General features: G+C 36.0%; 1 protein-coding gene across 1 annotated transcript in view; it reads right to left on the bottom strand.

Annotated features, from left to right (window-relative positions):
* LOC135155121 (ABC transporter G family member 20-like) overlaps positions 1-1,241 on the bottom strand; it is a 28,131-nt gene extending 26,890 nt beyond the window's left edge. Inside the window, exon 1 of the mRNA XM_064103828.1 lies at positions 1,149-1,241. The gene's annotated coding sequence lies outside the window, so the exon portion shown is untranslated. The remainder of the gene's footprint in view (positions 1-1,148) is intronic.
* Positions 1,242-7,703: the final 6,462 nt, after the last annotated feature.

Below are 7,703 nucleotides of genomic sequence, written 5' to 3'. Positions count from 1 at the left end.
AATTTTACGTATTCTTTTTTATCTAAAGGCACATTATCAATTTTTATATCTTGTGTAAAATTTTCATTTCTATGAGATGATTGTAAATGCATTATATGAGTTTTACTTATGTTAAGAGATAACTTATTACATTTAAACCATGATGAAACTTTATTCAATTCTAAATTCATTATATTTATTAATTCTGGTAAGTTCTTGTGAGATAACAAAATATTAGTATCATCGGCGAATAAGATGAAAGAAAGAATGGAAGATGAATTTACTATATCATTAATGTATATTAAAAATAACAAAGGTCCCAGAATAGAACCCTGCGGGACGCCGCAATTGATAAACGATACAGGAGATTTAACATCATTGATAAAAACGTATTGTTAAGATAACTCTTAATCCATGACCAAGCAATGCCCCTTATCCCGTAATTATACAACTTATGAAGTAAAATACCATGGTCAATGGTATCGAAAGCTTTACTTAGGTCCATAAATAAAGCAATGGTGTGATTCTTTTTTGAAAGTGAGTTTACAACTTTGTACAGCAATTTGGTTATTGCGAAATCGGTAGAGAAATTTTTTCTGAATCCAAACTGGGCTGGTGTAATAATCTTATTAAATGACAAAAAGGAATCCAATCTTTTGTAAACAATTCTTTCTAATATTTTTTATATGCATGGTAAGAGGGAAATAGGCCGATAATTTGTAACTTGAGTAGGATCATCTTTTTTAATAAATCGGGATTTATTATTTTCAATAGCTCAGGAAAGCATCCAGTTGAGAGTGATAAGTTAAAAATATGTTCCAATGGAGAAACAATACATGTTACAATTTAACGTCTTTAAAAGAAATTGACAAAATTCTGAGCCTCCCCGTTTATGATCCTTCAGGCCCTGTGTCTTTCTTTATGACTAATACTGATAAACCATCTTTCTGTATAATTTTTTTTTTTTTAATCCCCTCGAAAAATACATTGACATACAACTTTGCTCTTTGATTGATACTTAACACGAATTGCATCAAAATCGAAATCGAAATCTATCACACCGCGTATACAGTATTAAATATTTCAGTACAAGCTCGCCGTATAAGTGCGACCAACCAATGACTTTTAATCCAATCCGAAGAACTGTGTAAAATAGATACGCCACTTACCTGCACGAAGCTATTCCTGATCTTCCGGATTCCTACAGCAGCCGTTAAGGATAGAAAGCCACTGAGTTTCTTGACTGAAACACACTTTACCTTACCATCGTATTAGATCAAGAAACTCCTTGGTGATCTCAAGGTTCAAAGTCAAAGATATCAAGTACTCTGTTGCTTAAAGTAAGATAATCTCTCAAAGATTATCTATTTACTTGATTAGATAACCGTTGGTAGCGACAGACTTGTTGCAAATTATGTTCTTACCTTGATTTGAACGTGTAGATGTTTTCTGTTTGCCCATCTATCTCAAGGAACTCCACGATCAGATTCGAAACAGAACAGAAAATAGGCGTATTAGTTTTGGTTTCCCCGGCATATCGTCTTTGATTTATGTATTCATCTTCCTCTTCCCTCATCGTGCTTGAACATTAATACCGTATTCCTCTGGTTTGGGTTGAAAAAAAGTGAATTAACCAAATGTTGATAAAAACTAAATCATTTTTAGCAAATCGTAGTAGTATTTAACTTTTAATATGTGTTTATTATAACTTCTGAAGGTTTCCATGGCGAAGAAGAACAGTATACATGGTGTAGTAGGTTTCACGATACACCATGTTCTTTCTGGGGCAAGTGTTGGTCCTGAAAAGGACCACCCAAACTCGACGATTCGACAAGTGTGTTCTTGAATGTGTGTTTATTATATGAGTGGGTTTTTATTAATCCATCGTTGGGATATGAAAGAGTACTCGAGGATCTCTTACAGCGCGTATCATGAAAAGTTTACCTTAAAAAAATTCCTGGCAGTTGAAAAATTTACAAAATAGTGATTTTTTCACATATATTTCAGGGCTTTATTGTGGATGGGGCCAGATGACCGCCTGGGTGTTTTTTTTTTTCTTTCTCTCTCTCTCTCAATTTAATTACTGGAGTGACATTACCTACACCTCTCTAACTCTATATACTCTTTCCTTTACTCTCCTCTTATTTTTTTTTTATTTCCTTCTTTTTCCTTCTACCTTTTCACTTACTGAAAAATAATATGGGGCGGTATTCCCCTGCCCCCCCCCGTAGCACTGTCCCTGCTGTTAGAGAGTTCCATTAGAATTTCGGATGGGCTGTTCGTGTGTCGGCCCTATAGAGGTGGGTAAAAGCCTCTATGGTGTCGCATCTTAAATTTCTGTTGGCTCCCTCTTTAGTTACCCTTTTTCAAATAATTTTATTCACATAATCGTCGCCGGATGATTTGACGTCACATGCGCATTCCTTTGCATAAGTCCTACTTACGAAAGAAACTTGCTCGTATAATCTGGAGAGATTGAAGAGCGACTACTACTACTATTACTACTATACTACTACTACTACTACTACTACTACTACTACTACTACTACTACTACTACTACTACTACTACTTCTACTACTACTACTACTTTTACTACTACTATTACTACTACTACTACTACTACTACTTCTGCTGCTGCTGCTGCTGCTGCTACTACTACTACTACTACTACTATACTACTGCTACTACTACTACTACCACTATCTTTACTACATTAATACACATTGAAATAACCGCCCCCTCACTCACAATATAAAACCTATATAGTCACGAATCATTGACCAATACATTCGAAATTCTAACTTGACTCGATTCTTTAGTCAAATGAAATTGAGCTAATACTGCATAATATATACCGGATCAAAGATAAAAATTATGCATACATGTACCATGTGGAAGATTTTTATTTCTCTGAAACAGTGTCAATTTTAAGCGGTGTGAATTGTTTGTCCCGGTGGTCTCAGTTTCCTCGTCACGTTGTTTGACTAGAATCTGGTCAATATATGACTACAATATTGTCAGTTTGACTAGGATCGCGTCAATTTGATGAGGATAGTCTAATTCGACTATTAAAGTCCATCATATTAATTTGGCAATATCCATGAATCGCTATGATCAACAATCAATTTCACTATGATTGCTTGACTAGAATCAAGTAAATTTGACAATGAAAATGTTATTTTGACCGGTACTCCTTTTTCGAGGATCGTATCAATATCGAAAATTTGACAATAATGACGAAAATTTTAAAATAATCCATTCTCGTGTCAGCACGGGTCAGGCCGACTCTGATCTTACATCAAATGAAAGTGAAATTTGTTCTAATATACACTGATAAATGAAGTTTGAAAGTACGTATCCAGTTAGATAAAGATAAAAAGTATTCTAATACAATAACTACCCATACATAACAGCTTTCCCCTATATTATTTGTTTATCATAATTTGCGATTTCGTGTTATATTCCTTCTCTATTTTCCCTCTTTCCTGGCCTCTTATACCAAAAAAATATCATCCAACCTTTTAAATGTAGGTCTGAAGCCACAGGATTAAACGTTCCCCATAGATGGGGACCCCGACCACACGCAACGCCCCTTGATGCTTGGTCGCCCTTGCGCAAAAGTATAGGTCTTTACAAATGCCCATTATGATTGTGTAATTTTTTTTAAAATAAAATCGAGGGGGTTTTCAGCGCTATTCAGCCTATTCTAAAAAATGTTAAATCTTGATATACGACGTTTTACCAATTCAGTGACGGTGACACTGAAATGCGTTTGGAGGATTAATCTCTCACACATCGAGTATGAAATTATATAAATTCTTGTCTCAGTCATCAAAGGTCATGGTGATTTACATCAGAGCAAAGCGTCCTATCACACCATGAACCACAGTTGAAAAAAATGACGATAATGTTGAAGGTCACATCTTCAGGTCATTGTCCACGTCTTTCCTCCCTCTGATAAAGATTTTTGAATACCCTTTTATTCATTAATTAATTCATATATTTATTCATTTATTTATTTTCTTATTTATTTTTTAATTATCATTATCATTATAATTATTTTTTCTTATATTTTATTTTTTATTCTATTTATTTATTTATTTATTTATTCATTATCATCTTCTTTTTTTTTTGGGGGGGGTCCCGATTCTCATGTTATCGATGACAGGGTTTTCCTTTAATATTGAAACACTACACCGGAGGCTGTACAACAAGGAAAGGCCTCATGTGACTGAGGATCCTGGATTGCTTTTGGGGCCTATAGATATGTACTTGAATCCTTGATCGGTCTTCGGTCATATATGGGTTGTAAGCCCTCGTTTGTATATGGGCCTAAATATCTCTGGCGTACAGATGGGGGCTCGGAAGATGCCCCCCCCCCCCAAAAAAAAAAAAAAAAAAAAAATCACGACCAAGCAATATTATGTCAAAATGTAACAAAATTTTTGATTCTTTTTGTAATAAAGATGGCGAAATTTTTGCTCGCTCGCAACTTTTCCTAAATTTTACACAATACACCATATTTAGCCCCCTCAATTATGCCTATTTGGCTCATTATGCCACTGATAAATATATAATTTATGATTACTGTTTTTCTAGTGACTGTGTTCGAATTCCACCATAACTTAGCTACGTCCTTTGGCAAGGCGACAATCCACACTTTGCCACTCTCCAGCCAGGTGTTAAAATGGATACCCGGTAGCCTTTGTAGTACATGTAGTATGCCTAGCAATTGAGTCTTGGAACTGAGTCTTGTTGGAATGCTTCCCAGGGATCCTATGACCGGGATAATAATATATCTGTAAAGCGCTTCGAGACGTCGCGGCGTCTCTAACCGCGTCGCTCCGACGTATTAAGCGCTTTTCGCTTAACTAATATTATCATTTAAATCCTCGTTCCTTCGATTTAACATACTTTTTTAGGGTGTGCTCTTGCTGCTGCTTTGAGTGGATGTAAACAAGGGCGGAAATCTTTCCCCAAAGGTAGGGGGACCAGGGGCTGGAAAATTTGACAAGCAAAAAAAAAAAGGGTTAACACCCAAAAAGTAAGGTCATCTCGTCCAAAATACATGTTTTATTTCGATTTTGAATGTTGTATTTCTTTCCATCATAAAATACCAAAAATAGTAGGGGGACATTTGATATTGTGTCTCGACTACTATTTTGGGTAGGGGGACGCGTCCACCTGTTCCCCCTGGGATTTCCGCCTCTGGATGCAAAAGAGGCAAGAATTGGGGGAAGGGTGACGAGAAAGGAAGGCAAGGGGGAAGGAAAACCCCTACAGGGGAATCTAACCCAAATAAAACCTTTTCAGGGGAAAAAAATGAGACAAGTTGATAGGTGAAAGTTTGAACAATATCCGACAAACAGTAAGAAAGTTTGAATTTTCAAAAGTCATAATATTTTATATAATCTCTACACCTATAGAGAATTGGCCTCATATGTCATAGTGATGTAGGGCAAGGACGGTCCGGCAAGGCCTACTGTTCCATGCACTCCTATACGGGGGGGGCAGTCAAATATATTGCTGTACACATGCATGACCCAAAGAACGTTTAAAGGGGCTCTTTTTCAGTTTTGGACGAGGGTCGCGCGTGCACTCGTTAAGGGTGTCAAAAACACAGATTTTCAAGGAAAAGGGTGGTTTTGAAGGACTGGTCAATGGTCAATAGCGGGGTCAAACGTATTTAGGGTATTTTATCCAAAGCTTTTTTTAAGACTAGCCAAACGGGTTCAGGGTATGTTTTTTCCCCCAAGCCTTTTCCCCGGGGTCATATTCTGGTGACAACTTGTTTAGGGGCCAAAATTTGTAAATAAAGCCCGAGAAAAAATTGTGTAGGGTGTTATTTTGCACACAGAGAAAAAAAAATCTTTTAGGAGGTGTTTGGAAATAATTTGGTCACGCATGTGTACCAAATACATTTGACTACCCCCCCCCCCCGGACATAAAACGGCTTAAAAGTCTTTTAAAAAAAGTTTTACTTCATATTTCACAAAACAAAAGTCACACTTGGTGATCGTGCATTTGCAGTTGCTGCCCCCAAACTATGGAACAGCCTGCCAATTGATATAAGAAGCTCACCATCCTTGGCTCTCTTCAAATCAAAATTAAAAACATATCTCTTTAGTTAAGAAAATATGCTGTGTAGACATAAGTAAAAAGAGCTCTGAACAAGCGCAGCTGAATATATCCATATAAAAGCTGCGCTATATAAATTAATGCTTATTATTATTATTATTATTATTATTATTATTTTTCTTTCATGAGGACATATAACAATATACTACCTGGATTACTGCCCCGGGGAATGAGTATATACTTGGGAGAAAACCGCAAATCCCTGATAATAAGTATAGACCTACATTTGACCTATAACTTCAGTGCCTATAGGTTGTCCTTGTCCTTGTCATACCCAGTTGCCAATTTGAAATCTACCTAGTCTTAGAGATCTCAATTTTAAAGCATAACTCTCTTTTTTTCTCTCTCTTTCACCCATAACAGGGGCATTTATTTTCAACAAAAATTCATTTCATATACACATCGTTTTTAGACAAAACTCATAGATACATTTCCAAAGCAACAGGCAAATTATACATTTCTTTCTTTCTTCTTTTCCTCAGAATCTTATTGATATCTAATCTTAATTTCAATTCTTAGAGAAAAGTAAACCATAATTTATTTTCTCTTTCTTCTTTTCTATGTAAGTTTCTAAAAATTAACATCTTATAAACACTCCAAAGTGCTATTGTTATAATATCATCAATCTTCTTTTCTTTGTAAGTTTTCAACAAAATATCAACATGAAAACAAAGGTCTACGTCATACACATTTTTAATCATTATGAATAACTTATAAAAGAAATGCCTATTCAAACTACAATACAAAAAAGCATGTATCAAATCTTCTTTGATATTACAAGCTTCACATTTATCATCATTGTCCAATTGCCATAGAAACAACATCCTGTAACAGCGTGTAAACGCAGTGCAAGATAAACCAAAAGCCGATTCTCCATCGGCTTTTGGTTCTGAACCAAAAGCCGATCAGGTGTAAACACGTTAATCTGTAAAGTGCTTCGAGATGTCGCGGCGTCTCTGAGCGCGTCGTTCCGACGTAAAAGCGCTTAATTAATATTATTATTATGTCAATCCTCGTTCCTTCGATTTAACATACTTTTGGAGTGTGTGCTCTTGCTGCTGCTTTAAGTGGATGTAAACAAGGGCGGAAATCTCTCCCCAAAGGCAGGGGGACCAGGGGCTGGAAAATTTGACAAGCAAAAAAAAAAAGAAAAAAAAGGGTTATCACCCAAAAAGTAAGGTCATCTCGTCCAAAATACATGTTTTATTTCGATTTTGAATGTTGTATTTCTTTCCATCATAAAATACCAAAAATAGTAGGGGGACATTTGATATTGTGTCTCGACTACTATTTTGGGTAGGGGGACGCGTCCCCCTGTTCCCCCTGGGATTTCCGCCTATGGATGCAAAAGATGCAAGGAATGGGGGAGGATGACGAAACAGGAAGGCAAAGGGTGAGGAAACCACTAAAGGGGAATCCAACCCAAATGAAACCTTGTTTTTGTTATGAGATGGAAAAGAAAAATCAGACAAGTTGATAGGTGAAAGTTTGAACAATATCCGACAGACAATAAGAAAGTTATTATTTTTTTAAAGTCATAGATATTTTTTATAATCTCTACACCAAAAGAGAATTGACCGCATAT

The sequence above is a fragment of the Lytechinus pictus genome, chromosome 8 (genome assembly GCF_037042905.1).
Source record: "Lytechinus pictus isolate F3 Inbred chromosome 8, Lp3.0, whole genome shotgun sequence".
In the NCBI taxonomy this organism is placed as follows: domain Eukaryota; kingdom Metazoa; phylum Echinodermata; class Echinoidea; order Temnopleuroida; family Toxopneustidae; genus Lytechinus; species Lytechinus pictus.
The sequence above is the reverse complement of the archived record's forward strand: the minus strand, read 5'-3'. Positions and strand labels throughout refer to the sequence as shown.